The 25203-nt window shown below is 46.6% G+C and overlaps 1 protein-coding gene and 1 long non-coding RNA gene across 9 annotated transcripts in view; both read right to left on the bottom strand.

Moving 5' to 3' along the window:
* Positions 1-25203, bottom strand: part of LOC118510245 (supervillin) — a 161924-nt gene that overhangs the window by 76092 nt on the left and 60629 nt on the right. The window lies entirely within an intron of this gene.
* Positions 8013-24035, bottom strand: LOC118510261. Its single transcript, XR_004905989.1, has 3 exons — positions 23882-24035; positions 21143-21645; positions 8013-12413 (listed from the first exon to the last, which is right to left on the bottom strand). It is a non-coding gene; the product is annotated as an uncharacterized LOC118510261 (long non-coding RNA).

Genomic DNA, 25203 nt, shown 5'->3' with positions numbered 1-25203 from the left:
AGACACATAAGAGGACTTTCACCGATGATTTCCAACCAATCGACGAGAGTGAGCGCAAATTTCCTTTACGACCATCTTTTTGCTTGGGTCTTCAGCTGGTAGGTGGATGTGGGTATATACCGAGAAGGTTTAATTACTGACTGACCTAGATATATGGAGACATTAAGGATTGTCCTACAGAATGAGAAGATGTCACAATGTCCTAGACGACCGTACCTCGTAAGCGAGTGTCTCATACCCTAAAGTTCAGACGAACTTTATCGTCCTTCGGCTGGGAACGCTACACCATAAAGTGCTTTCAGAGTGTAAAACTTACGACGTTGGAGCACATGGGCATTCGTACGATTCGAGTTCATTTACTTTCAGCAACTTGCTGAACCAGTCTATACACTGACGTCCTCACGGTAGAAACATGCTGGGCAAACTTTAAAGCAACACAATGAAGTAAATTGCGCTTGGCAAAGCTTTGTGGAGAATTTAACCCACTATATTAGGAAAGTTCCCGGCCGAAACACGCAGCGAAATGACATGATTGACAGTTGAGCAGTTTGAGCAGGGAGACTTTAAGCGGCTGGTTTCAGCGAATACGTACAAGTCTCACTCCAGATGACCTACATAGCACGAAATTTATTCTATCGCTGCTTGTCGCTGTTCACTGCACACAACCGTATCTACATAAAACAGCTCCACAAATTCTGCAGACGTAACCGAGAGCAGGGACACACTAAAGTTCAGGCATGTCCGCACCGACGAAGATTACCTCCCGTTGCGAATTCCATCTTCAAAACGCTCACAATCTTAGCGAAGAGAAAGGTCAGGTTCGAGCTTCTTCTCCCAAAACGTCTCCTTCTCGGTATATCTAATCATTGGCACAACAATGTATGCGTGGATGTGGAAGAACCTCCTCCCCAAGAGGTTCTCGGTTCGGTGATATCTTTCAATGTTTTACGAGTGCATAAAAACGTGACTCCATTTCGAACTCCCGCGGTTTACGGAGACGGGGAGGAATCACGTTTTGCGGTGTGATTCGGGGGGAGCAGAAAGCTCCATTGCGTACCCTTAATAAGCTAAACGAACCGAAAGCGTAGCGAGTGAATCGACAAGTGACTGGGTTTCGGTTTTGGGACACAAGGTTTGCGACTTTGGGTCCTTTAAACGCGTTTTATTAAAAATTCATGCAGAACTGCTTGCCTGCTTGGACGCATTCTCTTCGCAAGTGGAAATCGCTCTTCCAAACGCCCAGCAGAAATTGCTTCCCTTGTCACACGAAAATTCCACACCATTTGCGTTCAACCCACACACACACACACACGCACACGCGTGAAAGCCTTCTTCCCATGAGGCGACGACATTTTCTTCATTCTTGACCTTGCCACGCATGAAAGCAATATCCATCGCCAACCCACCCTCTGCAAACTGGCAGCAAATGGCAACCGACCAAAGTTAATAGCTTTGTTCTAGATTTTGCGTATTTTCATGCATTCTTATCAGGCCACGTCCCATCCTAACCAGCTCCCCCTAGCGGGAGAACAAGGCTTCATTCAGGAGGAAGGTGCTCCACTACACTCTCCGAGACACTCATCGTGAAAATCTCTCAGCCCCCCGACACAGGGCGGGAAAATTGTTGCGCCGGTTGTGGGATGGTGGTGGTTGTGATGGGAAAGAAGAAAATCCTTAACCTACTTTAACCACGCGACCAGGGACACCAGCGACAGCGACTTGGAGCGGTGAAAAGCGATTCTGCAAGAATGTGTTCCATTTTGTGTCGCGTCGGTGACTATGAGTCACCAACGTGTCCATACACACACACACAGACACACAAATACACACTTATAATGCCGGCTTTTGGATACTTTTTGTTGCGAATCCTCCCACAGACGACCGAGTTCTGGGCTGAAACTGACTGCGGCCGTTTGCGAATGCGGCGTTGGAAGATCGGAAGAAATAGAGTCAAGGTGAGGTGAGAGTTGGAGCTTTTTTCTCCTCTTTATACCTCACGCACACCGACACACACACACACCTCTGTTCACTCCCACTTGGTTCAAGGATACCAGGACCAGGCGTAGGCTCTTAGTAGTACCATGAATCACCACCGGGTTTCTATACTGCCGGCCTTTTTTTTTGCTCTCTCACCATCGACGGTGACCTGGGTTCGTGGGTTCCCAAAATTGGAAGCCTGCAAAAGGCAGACGCGGATGCTTTTGCGTCTCGGTTGATCTGGTTGTCAATTAAAACGCCCACCAACCCGGTGCGCCTAAGAATGGGTATTGTTTACAAGAGTAAATACGGTTATTAATTAGACCCGGCTGAGAGCAGGATGTTTGCGTGTTTTTCGCGGATTACTCGTGCTAATTGGCGCGGCCATAATCAAAGGCTCTTTACCTTCTTCGATAGCTGGGACGTTTTATATCAAACGTCAAAAGGCCTCAAGATGGGATGAAAAATTGTTCCGCGAAAAGGCGATAATCACTATAACAGAATGATTCTAGATCAACAAGCGAAAGAGATGCTAGAGACTTTTTGCAAGGAAAAACGATTTTTTTGAAAGCTGATTGCATACCTTCAGGCGCTTGAAACCTCTTCTCTATATTTTTTCTGATTTTCCTACTCCAAATTATATAAACGAAAGTTCTCAAAATATTGGGGATATAAATTGAAACAGCTGGCCTCATATCAAATCTAGCTCTACTCTGCTGGCCGCCTTGGTAAGGGACGATGATGTCTCAGAAACTGTTAGATGTTCTATCAACCAGATCATGTAATCCACCTGCTCACAAACAAAAACAAGACCCTTGACCTACCCCACCATCAGCTCCCAAAACCCCGTTTCCCGTTTTCGTCCCTCTCTCGTTTGATCTTCCGTCGATCAAACAACACAACAGCGAACTTTGCGAACAATATTTGCATCATTAAAGCAAACCAGGCTGAACTAAGTATCCTCTTACACAAAGGACGGGCAAATAACGCATTCCGTCAGAGGTAGGTAAGCAGATTGTGCAGACATTATTATTATTACTATTTGTGCAAAATTGCATAATACCGGCCCGCGGTGGGACCTTTTCCACGACACAAACGTCCTAAGTGCAAGTGCAAGGGTAGTGGCGCCGAAGAGCACTAGAGAAGCTGTGCTGTGCCAGCATCATAAATAACCATCCCCCTTCCTCGGCATTTACCTTTTGCTCGATGCTGCGCGTGTTTCGCTCTATATTTTCTTTCAGAACTAACTTTTCAAAAACAATTCTTCAACGATGCAAAACTCCAACGGGAACATTTTCCTCCCCCGGGGAGCTTTGCGTAGCTAAGCATATCTCCATTGAAAAAAGGCGGACCCCACAGCAGCAACTGGGTAGTACGGATAGTACTGCTTCTCTTTCTGCTGTTATCACAACAGGAGAAAAGCAAACTTTTTGAAGTAGTGCACAAACGGTGCATCATTAATTGAATCGATTTCTTCCTTTTTTCCTGAGAATGCACACACACACACACAAACAAGAATGGAAATTCTATTTATATTTTCAAAGCGTTCTTTGGGGAGCAAATCTAGTTGAAAACGCAACGAACCAAAACGACCGACTGGAAAAAAACGGGAACTAACCATCATTTGCCTTTCTTAGCGTCAGACGTTCGAGAACTTCTCGTGCTTCGTTTGCCGGCGTCGCTGTGGGATGTAATCAGTGAATGAAAAATGAGTCTGCGACAAAACTCCAAGAACAGCAGCAGCAGCAGCAGCAGCAGCATGTGGCTGCAGCACAGAAACACAAAACCGATCTCCATCCATCCTTTAGCCTCCTTTTTCTCTTCAGCAAGGAGACTGCAATATCGGAAGGACTCCTCACCACAAGTTCCAATACTCCTCCATTTGCTCTCCCAGGTTGCTCGATCCCCCGTCTGGAAGGGTTCCGTCTCGACGTCTAGCACGACCGCCCCATTGCCAGCGTGTAAAAGCGGATGAGAAATAGGGTCAGGACATGCGGGAGAGCTTTATTTCCCAAGCTCGCAGCCCCCGACGGAGCGATGGGTATGTCTGCAACACCAGAAGTCACATCATCCAGTTGGAAGTGAACCGGAACCGAAGGGGAAACATGTGCCTGGAACGTGGCTCTAATCGGAACACTCAAAGCGGTCTATGTGTGTGAGTGAGATAGTGTGGTAGCAACCTAAATAAATGAGGAACGCGCCAACTTGCACACCAAGCTGTTCCCGCCGTCGTGGGTCGTGACGGACGGACCAACTGTACTAACGAGATATCCATTGCGGATGGTCGGGACCGAACCGAACCTGCTCCACCAGTAGAGATATCTAACGCAAAACACACAGATAACGCTTTAATTAAGCGTCTCTTAAAAGAGGATTAAGCTCGTGAAGAATTTCTCTCAGATTTTTTGGAGGTCAAATCGCTCCAAACGCTATGTTTCGGCTTCCAATTTCGTGCAAACTGTACAAATTCTCCATTCCAAGGGGATTAGTCGGCAGTGTGCGTACTCTAGACAAACTTTTATCTCTTTTCACGTACTTCAACAATCTTCCAAAGTTCATCCCGCCCTCCACGCAACCCAACTACCAGCTAATAACTACTTCACCCTCCACAATGTGGCGTAACAAAGAAAAAAAACCGCAATGATTGCAAAAATAAACTCCACCCAAAAATCACACCACTGGAGCACTAACCTTTGTGCTCCAAATTTTCCGGCGAGACTTGCCCCGTCTACTGGCGTACCACGAGCCTCTACCCCCGGGCGAGCCCAATTCTAGCAGTTCTTTGTGTTCGTCCGGGTGTAAGTCTCTCGCGGTGCAAGGACGCTGACGATGACGGTGGAAATGATCTGTCTGGGCTGGCTGGCTCTCGGATGGGATGGGAGTCTTCCCGGCGTGTGCACCCGCGTGTGCTTGCGCTAGATGCCACAGATGAATCGAAAAGTGAAACAATCTAGACGTGCTGCTGGAGGGAGTTGGCGAGAAAACTAACCCCGTTCGGAATTGATTCGGAAAGTTTCTTTGTGTGGCTCATGTGCTCCTGTCTGTCTGTGTCACTGTGTACTCAGCTGTAAAACAAGATTCTGACACGGTGTGTCTGATGAGTTCTTGGGCAGAGAAATTCTACCGAAAGCATCGAGTGGCGACATGTCCCAATCCAAGCCGACGTAGGATAGGTCTTGGGTAAGCACGCTTTTTGCTTGAGCAGCAACATGAAATTGACCTTCCAAAATTTCTCAGCTGTTCCCGCGCACAAAATTGCGACAAGCTCGGGAAAGTACAATGTGCTAAATAATTTAGCACGTCTGAAACAGCTATCGGTGTAGACGGGTCGCCCCGAAAGGAGGACACTTAATCAATTATTTATTACAACGCATTGTACAAGCTCTTGAAGAATATTATGTAGATTCTGAGGACTTGTGTCCCTTGCTGTACATCCCATGCACTTGGACAAGATCTCCCCTACAATAGTGACATCCACAGAAGTACACCATCAGAACGAACCTGATGGCACAACAATCTGGGTCCGCGCATAGTACCACCATATTCGGTAACGTCTGCTCGAAACAATGCTCGTTTGTAATCTGTTTCTTCCCTCGCGTGAGTGTGGCCTTTCCTTCTTCCTTTGCTTGTCCCTGCTGTTGTCTTCCTGCCCCCAAAACCGGACGAAGCACCACCATAAAACAGGATTCACAAACGCACCGGCAAACCTGTTAGAGGTCACGCAGCCGCACAAGGAAGACCTTGCGCAAAATTTGCACCAGTGCAAAATGCATTCACCTTTTCGCGTTCCTCCGACCATTATCGAGAGTGGAGGATTGGAGCCCTTCTTCACGCGACCCCTTCTTCACGATCAATCGACTTCTTCTCCTAAATAGCGCTGACACCGAAAAAAAAACTAGTCCTCACGCCAGAACATGCGCACCCCAAACGGAGCGCCAGCCAACCCATCTCGAGAAGGGGGAAGGGATACTGCTGGACTGCTCCAAAATTGGTAAAAATGTTTGCTTTCCTTGAACTACAACGCCGTCCTCATCGCGCGGACTCGAGAGGACTCGGACGCGATGGCGTACAGCAAAACAAGAGAGAAGACCAACAGTAATGCGAGCGCGCCAAGTGTCAATTCTTGTGGACACCTCTCTTCAGGTGGCGGTGGTGGCTGACGTCCTTGGTCGGCTGATCGATTTCCTGCTCTGGAGGCTTTTGCCCGCTGGACGGGAAGATCTCCCCGTCGGTGCAGATCGAACATGACAGAAACGTCACTTTGTTGCACGTTCTGGACACCGGGACTTCGGGGAGTCCGGGACAGCGCCGCACATCGATCGGGGCCTTGATCAGGGTTTTGTTGGTGACCTTTCCGCGCGAACCATATTCGGTTTCCAAACCGCCGGAAGGACCCACACCTTACGCGGGAGGACGCATGTTTACGAGGTGGAATAAATTAAGGAATTACGACGCAGTGCTGGTGTGGCAAAAGCAAGTGAGCATTGCAATGGTTTCGTATTTCGGTCGTAAAACCCAACCCCGAGCACTAGCTTCTTCCGTGCACTTCGGAAAGGAAAAACTATCCAGACAGAGCTGGTTCCGGACTGGAGTGGAGCATCGCTTTTGTTTTATATCCCCAGACCGACATATCCTTAAAAGGATTGTAATGGTTTCACATTCGCAGTGTGGTTGGAACCCTTTTCAAAGAAGAATACATTAACCGATGGTCCACTAGATACGTCCTTAGAGGAGAGGTTCCTTGTTCGCCAGGCGACATTCAGATATTCAGAGTTTTTAAAAAAAGTAGAGAATCGATGTCACTTTGACTGGCGGCGGTTCACCTGACAACGCGCGTGTAGAAGACACATAATCACACAACTACAGACTTACTGCTTTACTGCATGATTGATTGGTTTGTTTATTTCGAACAACAAACTACGTCTTTCCCGATAGGTCATAAGCATAGGGACACACGGTGGTTCCAATAAATTCGAATCGAAAACAAGGTATCCTTTTTGAAGAGAACGAAAAGATATTATAAGATTTCAGACTATTTATTGGAAAATACACGAAAATAGTCTAGAAAGTCATCAATAACACAAGAAAACTTTGAGACCCACTGATATCTTGGGCGACCTTTTTTTCGTATGTGTTTTGACGTTTGACGTCCAATATGTCAACTGTTCATTAATAACTCCAATGTTTGACAGAGGTTGGCTTTTTCCAATTCAAACACCTTCGTTATATCTAATTACAACACATCGAAGGTCGCACATGACGACATTGATGAGATCGCAATTCGCAATAATAATGGGCCTCCCACAGTTGACAAACGATAACATTCCAAGCACTCAAAATTTCAATGGAATGTGTTCCTCACTGTTATACCACCCATTATCACACACCAGAACACCAGCTATTACCGCGCGTACCCACTTATCTGCCTTTAATTCCCAACAACACTATCACCAAACAGCCATTCAACCCTGATAAGGTGTCCCCCCCACCCATTTTGATGGAGAAATGGAAGACCAGCCTGGATGACTTTCGGACGACGACAACCCGCCGACTGCCGTGTTGTTTGGTTATTTTCGTGGTGACTAATTTGGCTCGGGTGTAACGATTGGGCGTGCTGCTGTAAAACACGCTTTCTGGTGGGTGCTTCGCGGTGATAGTGGGTGAGTTTTTTTAAAACGTGGGTTACATACACACTCCAACACACTCGATTTTTTTTTTCGGTTCTTGCATGACAAGGTTGTTACTGGTCGTTTTTATAACGATTTTTTGCCCCGCCGGTTGGTACTCTCACTGCTCTTTCTCTGGAAGCAATGATCACCATTACAACGATCACCATGCGTAACGGTCATTCTCTAGTGTGTGTGTGTGTGTGTGTGTGGGACCAGCTGTCTCGTTTGTTCCGAGATTCTGCCACCCCCATAAGCACCCCAACCATACAACAATCCAACAACAACAAAATCAGGGAGGAAAAGATTTATGATCTAGCTTATTTTTTAAACATGCTCACGGAAAACAGCGCACAACACTGTGTGGTGCGTAATCTACCGAAAGGTATTTGACCGAAAATTAATTTACTTCTTCTCGTGGGTGGATGGGTGGTTGGCGCTGGTGGTGCACACCCAGAACACGAGCAGAAGGTGGTAGAAAATAATGTTCCAGCTGTTACCAGCCGCAAAGTAGTGAGTACTCTTTTTTTAAGTGCTCAAAAACCGGAAATCGAGATAGAAACAATGTGCTTCACATCTCCAAAAACAACACCAGTACACCAGTGGTGGTTGTTGGTTTCTAGATTTTTCATTTTAATGTACCCCAACCGGTAGCGAGCGGGTAACAAGAGTAACCGAACACACTCATTCTTTGCCTCACGTTCTCGTCATACAGGCCTTAAATTGTTTCGCTTATTTTCGCACAACTTGCTCCCGCTGAGATGATTACGGACCACTATTTTGCACCTCTTTCGATTTTTGATTAGATGCGTCAGCGATTTCTGTCTTCACCATCCAGTGCTCGATAAAACAACACATGGCACACCGTGCCGGATTACTACTAGCAGCAGCAGCGGCTCGCCCAACCCGACCACCAACTGTTGTTGGTGCAGATGGATTGGGGGGAACATCGATTCGATTGTGATAGCACCATCATGCATAAACACACACAAGCACACGAACGAATCGATAGGTTAAACGAGATGAATCGATTACATCGCGCGTTAAGTAATGGCGATTTTCACTCATCCATCGGACCTTCTTTGCTGCATCTGGCTCGGTTTGAGCCGATAATTGCAACTTCCCCGAAAAGGTGCACTTGGGTAGGAATTAAGACAGCCTCAGAAATCAGATCAGAGCTCACTCATTGGTGTGATCTTGCGATTATGCAATACCGAACATACGCGCGCTTGCATAACTTCAGGCGCTCACCGTGTTATTACTCACATAAAACAAATTATCTTCAATCAGCGAATGATTTTACCACACATTTACCATAACGCCTCACAAATCTACCACCCCCACATCTTACACATGTTTAAGTGCAGTTTATTAAACGACCGATCGACGCGCGTCATCATGTTGATTCCCGCAGCCTAATATGACAGCACCCATAACTCATCGCGCTAATCATCTCGATCAACAACACTTAAAACTCATCACTCTTGTCCGTTCGGGTGCTCCAAAAACCACAAACACGCACGCACCTTCTTCTCGATCCACCAAATTAAAACCCCAAACCGCGGCGTGTCCGAAAACGTGTGAAATAAGATGATCTCACACCAGATCACGGTTGGCGGCATACGACAGGCAAGTGAGAGCAAAGTGAGTCTAGTCCACCACCACCACCGATCCGAACTGCTACTCAGCACCCCCGTTGACCCTGGCACTAGTAAACTAGCGGTGCGCGAAAAAAAAAAGGCAGAAACCTTGCACCGGGACAGCGGCACTTCACCAAAAACGCACCCTAAAAACGCACTGACGGGGGCACACCAAGCGAATCGGCTTCTCTTCCTTCGATCTGTTTGATCGTTTCGTTTCGCACATTTTGTGATTAATTTTCTTTAAACAGTTTGTATTATGATTTATCGCGCTTGTTCCTCACAGCGCGAACCATCCCCCGGCTATTGCACAAACCTGCCGGGACCAAACTCTCGCTTTCGGCGACCTCCGAAATTCCGACATTGCTTCTTTCCCTTTCACGAAATCCGGACTTGGGTTTTGTGGGTGGAAACGTGCCTCTGCACCGCGGGTGGTTTGGCACGAGGCTGGTTCGTGGGCGTGTATATTTCGCCTTTACATCCCAAGCGTCAAGCAATCACCAGCGCGAAAAAAAAAGTAAAAAGTAAGATTCAAAGCTCAAGCCGACACTAAACAGCGAGAGGCAACCAAACAAAAAATCCAAAAATCTGAGATTGCGGAATGAGGTACCCCTCCCCTCTCGGTTTGTGGAAAGGCAACAAAATCAGCAAGACGAAACGATCGGTCTGACCCTCACCCGAAAACACGTGCCCATTTTACTCTGCATGAAAGAATCGGCGAAGGAAGAGTGTGAAATATAATTATTACAACTTCCAAAAAATCAGTAGCTCCGAACGAATTATGGGGTCGCTTCTTCCCTTCATAAATTTTGATCCACCAAGAAAAGGGTAAATGCTTGGCAAATAAGCCATAAACAAAAAAGCACAGGTCCCCACCTGCGGTAAATGGACCGTGAAGGATCGCCATGGGTCAGCAAATTTGCGCGCGGAGGTCACCAACGGCGGCTTTTGGGGACAGGAGTGCCAGTGATGGGTTCGAAGAAGTCCACAAACGAGACCGCACTAAAAGCGATGCCTATTGCTTCTCCGACAGTTACTACTTCAATCTGTCAAAAAGTATAACTTATACAGCCCGAAGCGAACGTATTGCAAGCCGAGAGGTTTTATGGAGGCGCACACCGTTTAACCGCGGAAGGCAAGCCAATCAAGCGAATCCTATGCACACCGATCGATGGCTTCAATAGTCAATCGGCTTCGTCCTGGTATTTATTTGTTTCCTGCCTAACGTCGTGAGTGTGCGCCCGAAGACCTCCACTAAAACGAGAAAGTATATTTGGAGGTGAGTTATTTATAGCAAAAAAAGAATACTTCTTTTTTCCCTCAAAGAACACTTCTTCGATTCGACTCTAACATTAAATGCCACCCAGTTCAGTCAGCCGCATTCGGTTCGGATTACAACCCCGGATCGGATTTGGAGTGGTAATCGGCAATCGTAAAACAGTAAATAAAAACGCAAACAGGAAGCTCCGCTCCGCGGGCTTGTATGGCCGCCACGTGTAAGTGGCCAAAAAGGAAGCAAACTTCCGAACTATCGGATTGAGTTGACGGCGGGGACGGGGAGTGCGGCCAAAGGTGAGCGATAAATTCTTAATTACCACTTCAAAACGCAAGTGCCGGCAAGGCTTATTTTCTGCCCACGGCACGTCACCCATTGTCACGCAAACGGACCTCTCACAGGGCGGCGATGACTTACAGTGTCAACATTTGCTTTGCTTTTGAAAGGGCTTTTGATTGAAATGCTGGCGCCGAGAGCGTAGGTATGGTTGATGGTCTATTCAAATGGACGTTTCGATTGGTTTATCGATGTGGAGTGGAGCGAGTGAAATACTGAAACTATCACTCACAGATGTACCACAGACATGATAAAGCCTTGTGCGAGGACGCTCAGCCCGGTCGAGCACATACGCCACAGACAGCACTGTCATCCTACTGACGTGCCTACAGCACACTCATCCGGGTGGGTTTTAGTATATTAATTAAGTTTTAAAAATAGCTCCAAGCTACTCCTGTTCCCACGGGTGACTCCGTATCCTGTGCCACGGGGTTCAACCAGTTGCACACGCCCGTACTCGGATCCACCGTTCAATCATTCCGATCCAGCAGAGTGACGCGTAATTGGTATCACCTTTCATGGTGCCACTGTCGTCGCTTTCGCGCGTTCCGTTACCCGTACCGGACAGACGTCATCCTTGCGCTCTTCTCCGTCGGCAAACGGAAGCTCTCCAAAGCCCGCCTGACAAGGACACCGTGCCGGCAAGGACGCTCTTCACGGGTGGGGAATGTGTAGATACCAAAAATAGCCAGGTTGTACCGATGTGACACACTACCCCCGGGTACAGCCGCCGGGTGTCAAGTGTGATGGTAGGAAACATCCTGTTTAAGCCTACGTTGTCGTTCACGTGGCACAGAGTGTGTGTGTGAGCACTTTCGCAAAGTGTACAATCGAAGCCTCATTCAAATGACATTTTTACAACCAGGACACGATAAAGTTCAAACCGGAAGGTCAGGGATCAGCCCCACACCACCGGATGAGTTGCTTTGTTCTGTTCTGAACCTTTCCTTGCCAACAAGCTATTGGAGTTGGAGCAATCTAGCCCAACTCCAACAATAATAACAATTTCTTAAATTAATTAAAAATTCTCTTAATGCATGTCCACCAAGTGTTGTGACGTTCATCAGCTTCACGCTCTCCACTCCCAAGCATGTGACGTTACATCATCCTCATTACCAAATGATAAGGTGTTGATTGGCAATTATATTCGTGCTCTCTTGACATCTCGTCGTGGCCCACCCAACCCTCAAGCGTCAAGGTGCTTCCTTTTGATATCGTGCTCATCACACACAAACGCAATTATGCCTTCAATACACTCTTGTGCTGCACACCTCATTAATTAAGGACGCAGAGAGACCCCTCATGTGCCTCCGAGACCCCTCGGCGCTATCGGAATAAATGATGTGCCTCTACTGCACTTTACATTAAACTGCAACAGCCTTGCCTACCGTGTGCCTCTACTCAAACCGATGTGTACGTCAGGTTGGTGTTGCCCATCGTCCTTCAGCCCTCTCAAGTAGTAGCCACTCAAGACGATGTGACAATAAATTTCTCCAAACCACTCTCTGGACGGCTTACCTGGAATGAAAGGAAGAACGAAAGAACACGTGGTAAGATGCTAAGGCACTAGAAGGCACGGGAAGGTCACTGTAACGAACAACAACACCAGCTGGTAAGTGTTCCTGAGGGCGATTAAATATGAACATGCAACCACCGACAGGCAGAACGACACAAGGAAGAATGTGGGTCAAATTATGAGAGACAGCTACATAACACACATGATGCCTGGATCTACTGAGACGCGGACACTCACTCACACGCCGGTGAGCTCGCGCGATACCGTTGCATCGTTTGTAATTTGGCACGTCACATCAAGCCGCCGCCGCCAGTCGGTGACACCGGTAGAGTTCGTGACATGGTGCAACATAAATTGCCACTTCTGTGTATTTTCATATACACACATACAGCAGCGTCACAAGTGTCGGCTGTCAGCCGCAGGGCCACGGAAGATCTGGATCTGGTTGACAAAGTTTGCAGAGGGCAATAAACTATCACCACCACCATCGTTCGTTTGAGGTTAGGAGTGTCAAGTGTAGATAGGAAACGAATTGGACAGTTAGCATTAAGCTTGATTGGAAAACTTTGTTTCCGCAACAACTCTGCTCGCTCTGTGTAATAAACTGGCTGAAAATTATGTGAATTGCCGGAACTTTCTCTCATTTTAACCCCAAAACTTGGCCGTACAGAACAATATCAATGCACCGGAAGTGATTAAGCCATTATTCTAATTCCTCGCCCCCTACGCGATGGCCATTTTACAGAGCATGACTTCATATGCAAACAGGCCCCCCTCTTCGTACCCCGCCTTCTACATCTACTACAGAGTGCACTTTTGCATCTAATTAGCTAACGAGCGCATAACGCCACATCGACGGGTTGATGAGGGTTGGTGAAAGTTTTCTAAATCGTTTCAAAATCGCGTCACCGGCGCGTTCGACGTTTGGCGGAAAAGTCACCACACAACGTTATGGAAATTGCGCCTGATGCGTTCAAAAACCACCCACTCGCTTGAGTCTCAAAGTGCATCACAAGCACATACACGTGCGACCTCACCGAAGGATGATTGGTTCTTCGTAGAATCGGAGGTTCATTCGATGCATGGCCATCCTACGGTGGACGAAAACGACGACCGTACGGACGATAAAGTTTATGGTGCGCGGCATATCCATTATCCAAATGATATCCACGAGCCACGAGTAAGTGGCATTCCGGAAACCCATTGCATCGCTCGTTATGGTGAGGCTGCTCATAGGACGCAGCAGTGAGGAGCTTTTTGACTGGAGTCCGGAAAGCGGGAAGCGATAACTACTGTCGTCATAATATTCTGGGAAATCGAAGAAGATATTAGCATCACGTGTGTAATGGAAATAGATCCTTCTGCTTCGTTCTGTCCCAAGCGGAAGATTATGTGATGATCATCGCATTTCACTGGCGTGCGGAATGAGTTTTACTGGGAAAAAGGCACGTGTCGTACGATTCGGAAAACGAACATGTGCCTGCAGTCATTAGGATGAAATTAAGTTATCTTCATACGAGTTATTAGTGTGTTATGGCATTAGTGTCTTTACGCCAGTAGAAAAGCGTAAATATTCTCTTATCTGATTGCCTTGGCGATGAACCCCTCAATGTATGCAATATTAGATCAACCTTTCTAATAATGTAAAAAAATACTACATTGTGTCCTCTCCATCTTCTTCTTTGTTACAACAACCCTCAGGAAGTCTTGCTTGGACCTCAAAGCTCTCGATTGCATACTTGCAGGCGTTCAGGAGCGACAGATCCTCAATTGCCTATGTATAGAATGCCATATTTCGTTGATTGTGACTGAAAATTCATTCTCCACAAGTAGCAACATCTTGAGGATCTCTATCTATATCACCATCCACGCAACCCCCATCACGACTTGAACACAACCTTTTCGAGCATTATTGATAGCATTAAAATTCCATCACACATTCTCCACTATTTCATCAAAACATCCGCCGTACGATCGAATCATTCAATAATTCATCAACAACAACAACCCATCGGCTCATCAAACAGCACAAGACGTAGTGCCCTTCTAAGCACTTCACAGTTCTCGCACGCGGTAGCGTTACGACTATGCTGTCTAATTCCTGGCGCTAATGGAACACTTTCAGCTGATTACACACCTAATCAAATATTCGGCCACGTGGCGGCATCGCCATTCCTCAACCCCGGCGATTAACACTGTACCGTCCATCTATCCATCCATCCAGACTCAAGTGCCATCTGTACCGACAACGATGACATTACACACGATGCGTAATTAAACACGAAACAGCGCAAATTCTGTGCTGCACAAAAAACATCAAAGAATGTGGTCCAATTTGCGTTCGGGTTTGCGAGTAGCAGCCAGCATCAGGTACCCTCCCTGCTAAATCCAAACCAATGTCACTGTATGCTGGTGGTTCATCATCGCGGTGGTGGCCTTCTTACGTTTTCTCCCATTTTTTCTTACGCGAAACCGGGAGCCTTTTCGAACGATGAGGGCACAGCACCAGTGAAGCCCCATGCTGCGGTAAGCTGCAGGTGACGACAGCAAGACTGAAGAAGATGCACTTTCATCTGCTCGATAAAGGTCCCGCGCGAGTCATCCACCGAAGACCAGTGATAGCTGATAGCGTGGAGTTCAAAAACAAAAAGAAGCATTCAGAAAATGGAAAGTGGTTCCACTGCTTCTGGAAAGTAACCTTCAAACCGGGCATGCATAAAGGAAGGAGTTAACTTCCTCGCACAGGTTGCCGAAGTGATATCCTCCACAGGGGTTCCCACCTGGAACGACACAGGCAGCAGTGACAGATGAAATCTTTGACTGCAAAAACTTTCCTTCGACCATGTGAAGGCCGTGCCTGCCGCCGTGAGGAGATTAAAACCATCTCTCTCTCCCCTTACCAGCCGTTGTTGAGCTAAAGCCGGTTTCTTATGCATATGTGACGGGGGAACATTAGGGATGCCGGCAAATGGGGACCAATTTCTCCCGGCGGACGGCCGAGTGTCACTTTGGGGAGGCAAATTAGCCACAAACCGGGTAGCAGCAGCCACCACCACCACCGGAGAATCAGTATCAGCAACCGTACAAAGTAACGGCGCCTTTAAGATCTTTTCGAATTCCATCATCCATCCAGGTCGGCCCTCAGGCGCTTTGGATGAGAGATGGGGTGATTGATTTCGCCAATTCAGCCGAGGTGTCCGTACATTCCCGACAAAGGTGTAAATGTTTTACGTGGTTGTTTCAGGAGGAGAAATTCAAACGAAGAACAATTTGACTGGCAAAAGATGATTTACACAGTCATAAAATAAAGGCCCCCAAACAACTACGTCCGTAATCGTTTTTTGCCGCATCCTTTCTTCGTGATTAGACGCGAAGGTTGTTCTCCTCTGAGCGGGAGATCAAGCAGGTAGCACCCCATCGGTCATGTCTTGCATCCTGGGGGACCATTTTATTACATTCCATTCCCTAAGCGCTAGGCTAGCTGACGCCGCCGCTGGTGGCGACGTCGTCTGTGCCGTTCGGTGGAATGCGAACAATTTTTATGCTCTCCGCGTGGAGTTGAGCGGAGTCCCGGAGGCAACACTGGACGACGGTGAATAAATAATATCAGGCAGGCGGAGCTTCGGGAGACGAATTGGTGGACAAATTGAAGCATTTTTCTGTCAATTCGCTACTGGTTCCTGACTGGGTCTTGAAAGAGATTTGATCTTCAAAAAGAATTGATGGTAAGATCTTTATGCAAACCTCCCGTGTAACCTTGGACCCACAGCACAACTATCACGAAGAAATAGCAGCATCAATTAGGGGGATATCTAATCAACAGGCTCATCTCGTAAGCATCACACCACTAAACACGAACACTTATTCCCTGAGATCATTAAGAGACCCAGATGGTAGCCCACTGAATATCAGTAACGTAACTTCAGAAGCCTACATTCCAATAGAAACGTTCTTCCAGGAAGACACGCCAACCATCCACCAATGTCCAAAGGGAGTTTTTTCTTTTGGCATGTCTTATGCAATCAACCACGCCACGCTTGTCGTTTGTCGTCGTTCAAGTACTGTCACGTATCTCATTAGGATGGTCGGGGATGGTCCGCGTCCCCAAGTAGTCCTCCTATTTCTTATCGTCGGCTTGCGAGCGACACGTTTCGCAGCGGGTGGAAATGTGAGCTGATTATTTTATTAAGACAGACTGTGATCGAACAAGTGAATCGACCAAGTTCGCTAAAAAATATAGACAGAAAAGACAGGCCTAGAATAGCCAGGGAGACAACAAATGGGAACGTAAGAAATAAATGCTATATGCGACATTGGAAACGACGTCGGCATGTCCGTTACGGTCTATTGGTTTATATTACGATTCTCTTCTCTCGAGCCAATCACCATTACTATTCCCCTTTCGAATGGCACACAGAGCACACGTCAAGGTTGATGATGGTGGAGTCTTGTGAAGTAGCCCTTGAGAGAAGCCCCAACATACGGCAGCACCTTACAGAAGATTGAACTCTGGCATTACAAAAAAAAAAAAGACCCCATTCGATGGTGTATTGTGTTGGGACAAAAAAGCCCAAAAACTTAAAACAATCGATCCGCGTGTGTCCATGCTCTGCTTGGTCTTGCAAAACTGCACTGTAGCGCCCTGTTTTATTTTTTGGTGCGTTGCGTTTTTCGTATGCATAAAATCTGCCATGATTGCATATTTTAGTACGTGCATTGCAAAATTGGGAACATTTATCCCTGTTTTTCCATTTGTTTTCCGTTTTTTTTTTTTGCCGTTGTGTGGTAAATCCATTTTAATTTCCTCGTGCGCTGCTACATTATTCAGCTACAACGGAAGTTGGGATTAATTCGCTGAACAGGCATAAACCGCCGAAACAAAGGCCATCCCCGGCCGAAACGCCAAATCGATACGTGCATTCATTGCGTCAAACCTGAAAACGTCAAGCTTTTTTTGGTTGGGAGGGCATCGATGGAAATGCAATTGAGGGTGAAAACGGGCCCAACTCTTTAGTTCCACCGAATTGGCTAGCTGGCTGGTTGGCTCTCCGCAGAGTCACACTCAACGCACCCATCTGCCGCGTTTGCTGGTGTATGCGGCCAAAAGGTCAACGTTAATGAGCTGATGCCCTTCCGGTTCAGTAAAAACGAGAGAGACAGAGACTATATGATTCATGCAATGCATCCATCACACGATAGAGTGCGCTGTGTCGGCTGGGATGTCTCCCGGTGGGACAACCAGGTTCGGGCAAGGTGTTTTCGATGCGCTTACACCGATTAAATGCACTTTTCACAACCCATTTATCAAACGCGCCTCGTCGTCAATGATGCAATTTATCCTCGGCCGAGACTTTCTTTTTCCTTTTACCCCATCTTGGTGCTCCGGTTTCCGGTGTTTGTGGTGATTGCAGCACCTGATGCACCGTTTTTTGCTCTTATTTAATCACCAGGAAGAAAGTTGACAAACGCTACCCCTTAGTGACATTCTTCGCAAGCCTTGCAAGCGTGTGCAACACCTATCCCACACCACAGAGACCTCATCCATTTCATTAAGTGCGCTAATATCTAAGTTGATCAGGTTTTTCATCCAGTCTCGGTACGCGGCCCGCGACGCGATGATACAAATCTTCCTTCAATCAACTACCACCTCACCCCCGGGCAATAGTGTGATTTGGACGCGCATGAATGCACTTTGATGCTCGCAATGTGCAACATCAGTGGCAGCACCAGCCACCCGGGGGATGCAGCAATCGGGATGAAACCGGTCCCGCCGGGTAACGGTATACAGCACAACAACACTGGGCAAATGATGATGGGTGATGATTTAATTTAGTGCATTTCCTCATCGAGTGTGTAGTCACATGCGGCCTCTTTCGCCCTCCCTGTTCAGGGTTGTCGCGTGCTCACGCGTTGATTAATGCTGTGTTGTGTTCTTTGTCTGTACTTTCTTCCACTGTGAGCAGATTGATGCGTGATTGAAGGGATTATATGGTGACAGCATTTGCCTGCCAGAAGCACTTTGTATGATCATCGCTAAAAAGAGAAATTAAAAACTTTCGCAAACAAATGCTTAATCCAGATAATGGGGTACGCTGATGACATAGACTGCGTCTGGTTTGATGCTTTCATAAGTTGCACAAGGTTACCGAAAGATCTCCAGTAGCTTGAATCATACGCAAAGGTTGTTAATACAATCATAATGGTATCCCATCTTTGAAGTCGTCCTCCAAGACCTCCTGAACCTCCAGTGCCATTGCAGAAGACTTACATGCTAACAAAACTGTACTAGCCAGTTGCGAGACGATTGGATGCATAGATGGAATAATGACGAAGGACCAGACGAAAGATCTTTTTTCAGGAGGCCAAGACCTCAAGTAATCAAGTCTTCAATACTGATCGCTAAATAAATTTTCAAAGCTGCAGTACAAAATCTTCTGAGCCATTTTTGATGGTGAAACAAAAATTCTTCCACCAAGTCTGCCAAGTCCAATTTTGCCGGCGTAACAAATGCCACAAAGTATATGTGTAAGGCTTCTCTCTTACATATTATTCTTAGCACCCTGGAAAGGGCGCGCGCGCACCCGGGTAAGGTCGTCGCCATCGTTCGCGCTTGTTGCGCGCACAGAGGAGGCACAACAGGCCACGCAAAAATAAGACTAACACAGCACGAACAGCGAAAGAGATTCGCAAAATGCTGTGCTAACTGCAGAAAAAAAAGAAGCAACCCCGAACGCTAAAATAACCAACGCCAACAAAACAAAAACCGCCAAAGCCAAGAACGCGCAATGCACCGATACGTGGCCGTGTCTGTTCGTCCGAAGGTACACACCGCAGCAAATTTGCTCAAACTGGTTAAGCCTCTGAACGGTGCAGAGTTTTGCGGTTTCTTCTTCACGCAGAAGCCACCGCTTCTTCCATTAGAACCGGACCCTGTGAGTGTGTGTCTGTGTGCGTGTTCGTCTGGCTGGAAGAAGGAAGTGGAATCTTAGTGGAAAACTACCACCCACCGACCGGTCCACTCTATCGGCAGGTACAAGGCAGTGTGTGCAAGGGATTGCTGAAGTGCAGCTGATTGCTGGCTCGAACCTGCGCGATTGAGTTTGGTGTCCGTGGAGCCCCCACACGAGCCTGACTCATCATCATGCCACGCCACTTTGGACCCGTTAGTTAGCGAACAATCGATACCGGGTGGTTTCGTGGCCTCCACACCACATCGGGGAGAAGGTGATGCCCACAGTGTGCCAGCCAGCCGCCGCTTCGACGAGCAAATCATTATTCTGGCTGAACCGGAATGTAATTTGATTACTTCGTCTATGTATCTTCGATGACGTAGGACGAAGTCAGCACTCAGCTGATGGTACGAAACCGGAAAAGCAGGCACACACACACACACGCACACGAAGGTGCCTCAAGTAACCGTAATTTAAGTGCTGGATGAAGTCATGGACAAGGTAGCAGAGGTCCTAATGGCATTCATGTTCTATTTGCCATCTATTTCCATCCCGTATTCATGTCAAGCTGCACGCCGAACGCACGATAAGGCTATTGATAAGCTATTGGAAATGGGCACACCGGGACGTTCAAACCGGAGAACGATAGATGAATGCTGGCGAAGGATGTAAGAGTAAGAGACGAAGTATAGGTTGGCAGGAAATAGTAAAAGGTGAAAAAATTGTTGAAATAAGGGCATTACAACAACTATTGACTAGACTAACTATAGAGCATGCGACATGCAGCACAAGAAAGAGGAAACCAATGAAGTCTCCACCTAGATTCAACAGGTGACCAGACATACTTTCAAGAAGTGACGTTAACATGTCTGCAAAGCTAATACGAACTCCAGCAGCAGATTACGACAGCAAATCAATATCCTTTCATTTATAACAATCTAAATGCAACCAATACAGCTCATTGCACCCCAAAAATAAATCCCAACAAAATGCCAAATCACGCTTTGCCGAGTTGCACTTAGCACAACCATTACGGCAAGTGCGAAAAGCATTAAACACAACCGACGACAGGTCCAGCCGTCTAAAATAAGAAGTTTCGCCCCTTGATAATGGAATTAGCGCACTCAACGCGGTGACGACAGGGGACCTCCCTCAAAGCGTCTCCCAAGTCCTCTCTTGGGCCGTTGACGTTGGCCGAGTTGTGAATTTTCATACCGCCACTCAAATTGAATTCCACCCGCGTCTTTTACGTACCACAGTGGACGGACCCCATGGTTTGCCCGTGGTCGTCTCTCGCACGTTTTCCTAGCGTGTGATTGGCTTTTCCGGATCGCTACACCACATGTGACACGCGTTTGGCTTGGCGTGTCTTTAGTCAGGATGAGTAAGAAGCTCCACAACTCACACCAACTCCCAAAGACACAAGACATCACGACGCACATGACAAGTACGCATGGCATGGGCATGGCGAAGAGGGTTGCAAAAGAAGTTTATCTAATTTAGATGCAAATTTGGTTATTGATTGTCGCGACTTGGCGGATGAGACCTCCGCACACACACAACAGGCACGCTTCAAATCATCCAAGAAACACGATCCGATTTACAAACAGAGGGCAACGTCCGGAAGCCAATGACGACCATTGACGAGTGATGTCATAGCAATTGGGGGGATATGTCCGACTTTGGACAACATTCAAAATCGATTGGTTCATTGATATGCTGAAATGTTTGAGATATTGTATAAGCGAATGGAGAACGATGGGAAAATAAAAGCCAATTACCATTTTACAACTAGAAGCTGCTGCTACTTGGATGTCCTCTCCTTGGAATATCTTCAGCGCAGAGCACTCTACGGTGACTGCCAGAGTACAGAATTTTCTTTTTCTCGTCGATTTTTTTTTGTGGTGGTTAATTAACGATACTGTTATCACAAATAGAATACGCTTGTTCCTCCCGTGAGGATATACTATGGACTACGAGAGAGAGACACGGTTAGGTGCCTCTAAAGAACTGAACCTTTTTGTTTAACTTTTCACACACTATTCTACGATTCGCTGGAACACGCACACACTATGTTTTCATTGGTGCAATTGCATTCGTCACGATACTGCGCCGGATCGAGGGTTTCGTTGCATCCGACTGTACTTTAATGCACCACGCGGTTATTTCCATTCGAAGTCTGTTCTTTCCGACGACTTCCGGTGATTCTCCGCTTGCGCTTAATCTCTGTGGTCACTGACTAACTAACGTGGATAGAGTGTACTACCTTCACCGGGGGACATTACTAGCAGTGGAAAACGATTTGAAACTTTTTTTTTGTATTGACCCGTATCCTACTCGGACTGTTCCGCGGCACTACAGTTGAAATCAATTCAAGCTAGAAATGGTTGGACAAGACCTCTGAGGTTGTAGTGCCAAAGAAAAAGCTGGTTACTATGCAACTTTCTTTTGCCAATCAATCCTAGCAACCACGGAAATGTTTGTCTTGGTCGCCATCTTTACTTCGCCGCCTCCATGATAACCCATCTTCTCAAAGCCGGCAACTAATGCATCGACATTTTTACAAGCATCTTAAAAGAAGAATCACATTAGTCATCTCCATTACTCCCTTACCAGGCATAAAATATAGCCACCAGCAACGATTCCTTCAAACGAGGGCGGTTCGTTGCACGGCACACTGCTCCATGCAGCTAGTGGGTGACGTTCATTTTTTTTTAGTTCAAGTTCAAAACTATCACTTTTTGTCCTCTTTTCCTGCAGAAGCAGCAGCAGCAGGAAAGTAGTGCACGGCGAAAACGGATCCCGATTCTGTGCATCTTCTTCTAGGCGCTGGTAGTATGCACAACTAGACTCGGCTTGCATTGGTATGCGTCTACCGTTTTGCTATGCTCTAACGAAGACGCGAAGACATCTTTTCTTCTCCGTTCCTCAAAATACTATGGGCAAAAGTTATCCATTATAACATCAACGATTTTTGCCTACCAACATAAACTGTCTGCCGGTAACGGCGATCAGTAAAAAAAAATGAAGGCAGCGATTACTAATGATGGCAAAATAAGCAATCACGTCTGTCACGAAAATAAACAATAAAAATGGGCCAAAATTTGTTTACGTGCACCCATTTTCTCTTCTTCACCTAGAACGCACACTCGCAACTTGAACAACAACAGCACAACGTCACGTCAGAAGAAGCAACAACAAAAAAAAGCACAAACCAGTCAATCATTTTTGTGACAATAAAATATTCAATTTTAGCCAAAACCTTTGCCAATTCTCGTGGCGTGATGCCATTGTTTGTTTGTGTTGTGTTGCCTGCCTGCCCGGCCCGAAGAATTCACCTGTAGTTGCTTCCTCAACAGCAGCAGCAGCAGCGGCAGCGTGCCTTTGCCTGTGTGTTGGTTAAGACGGAACGCGTGCGCGCTACGGCCGCGGTTATGTTTTCCCCAGCAGCATTCGTTCTGCTTCCCTGTGTGCGTGTGCGTTTCGAGAAGAGATTTTGGCGATGGCGTTATCATCTCTTCTACACACACGGAGCGCCGTGGGATTTCTTCTTCCCAAAACAAATGCTACAACCGCGAGAAAGCATCCCTTTCGGGGTTGTGTCTTCTTTCTCCGTGACCTGGAAAGAACGATCCTTTTGCCTGTTCGTCTTGTTCGTCAGCTTCCTTCACCAACGGTGATGGACCGGAATGTGCACTACTAACCCCCATCTATCAAGCGGCTCGGTGCTTTCATAAAAAGGAAACGTTTTTAGGTGACAATTTCGAGAACAATTACACTTCCAACAGCGATGAATAAAGGAAAAAACACATGATACGGGACCCTTTCTGTAGCAGGGTCAGCTGAAATTAAAGAAGGCTACGCGTATGTTGTTGACAATCGAAATTTTGACATTTCTCGAGCCTAATTTGCATATTGCCGCACATTTCCTATTCCATCGCAGTGGCCATAGAGCGCATAGACCGGAATTTCTATCGGCAATATGCCTATTACAAAACTAACCCACACAAACGTAAACCAGTCCAGCCTATCCAGTTCATTCCACCATCTTTCACCCGGAGCTAGAACGAAGTGGCTCATTTGTCATTTGCTTCTACATCAAAGCATCAAACACACCAATTACACACACATACACGCACTGCTTTCTTTTCCGCGGCTTGCTGCTCTGTGGCGGATTCTGTTTTGTCAGACACTTTGTGCCCGGGAAACGATTTTCTACCATTCTGCAACGTCCTTTGCAGCGACACTAGAGCTACAGCGAGCGAACACTTTCATTTTCTGTGACACACCAAACCGGCCGCATGTAAAACTACATCCGGACACACGTACACACACACACACACAATCTCGCACGACACACTGCGCTCCCTTTTTCTACTGATTGCAAAACAAACGCGTCGGGATCGTCGTCGGTGCGGGAACAGCTGACATCATTCACGCTATCAATGCACCGTCGCGTATTCACGGTCTGCAATCGGTAGGCGCCCCGATAGGATGTTAAGAATGGGGTTTTCAATCACCTTTTTCCCGGCTGTGTTATACAAACATTGGTACGAATGCAGCACTGTTAGAATGTAAAAAAAACAAAACACTCGACGCGCAGAGCGCAAACGACGCACGTCTGTCCGCTTCGAGAGTAAGAGAGAAACTAACCAGTGTTATGCTGCGTTATGTTATTCTATGCTGTGGCACTGCCATGCCGTTGTGCGCGCTGGTTCCCCTCACGAGCTGCTTCACGATTGTGTGCGTGTGTAAATATGAAACCGTTTTGAGAATTCGTTACCACAGGGAGAGTGGTGAGCGTGTCGTGAGCGATGTTTGCTCTATCCAAGTCATATAGTATTTCAAATTAAAATAACCACTACAAAAGATGCAATTATATCATCTATTTTCGCTCCAATTATCATTTGTTGAAGTTTATTGCTTAGAAACATATTTTGTTCACATTGTCCCATAGTGTAAAATGACCTCCTGTGTAGGACGGTAGGCCCGTAGTGCAGAAACTCGTGTGCACAGTGTGCTTGCACCATGAGCATCGTGCGGAGCGGAATTTAATAAAAACGAAACAAAATTAAGAACCTCTACTTAGATATTTTAAACCGATTTGATGTTTACAAAATCTTAAACATTATTTCACGAATCTGAACAATGTGAATCGTGTTGAATTCATGGAGATTTTTGTTGTTATTATGATTGCCGTTAATTTGTTAATTTGATTCGCAGAGGAAGTGGTCTCCTACGATATATTTAAGCTAATATCAAGCAGTTTATACTAAAAATAAAATTATGCAAAATAAAGCAAACAAGTTTTATAATATACACTTGCAAAGCTTCGGCGAGGGACTGTTCTGTGGTCAAGGCGATAGTGGCACCGGTCGTCGCACGACAGGACCGGTAATTAAATCCCATCCTGACCGTTCCTCCGTAGCAAGGACTGATATTCTAACTACTTTGATGGTCTATTAGGCCATTAGGGGACCAAGGGAGGAGAGTGAACCAAGTAGAGATACGCGTGCTAATATAGCGAGTAATGTTCTAGCATTGTTTATTGAACACAAGAAAAAGCCGTTTCAGTTGTACGTTACACTATCCTCAATATGCAAGGGGGCTTCTGAACGATCGTTCCTTAGCTTCAACAGGTGGACCTGAATGTGGTCGTGCAGTGCCTGTTGTTTCCTGTCGTTTGACCTTTAAGACTTTACCGGCCACAGGGGTGCCGAACATCGCAACGAGGGCGAACAGAACGAGGGCGAATGTGAACCGCATGCTGCCTGATCTACTTGTGTTTTACAAATGTACTTTGCAGCAAACGACGCTTCTGCTGCATTTATACCTGTTTTAA

Source organism: Anopheles stephensi, chromosome 3, assembly GCF_013141755.1.
Source record: "Anopheles stephensi strain Indian chromosome 3, UCI_ANSTEP_V1.0, whole genome shotgun sequence".
Classification (NCBI taxonomy): domain Eukaryota; kingdom Metazoa; phylum Arthropoda; class Insecta; order Diptera; family Culicidae; genus Anopheles; species Anopheles stephensi.
The sequence above is the reverse complement of the archived record's forward strand: the minus strand, read 5'-3'. Positions and strand labels throughout refer to the sequence as shown.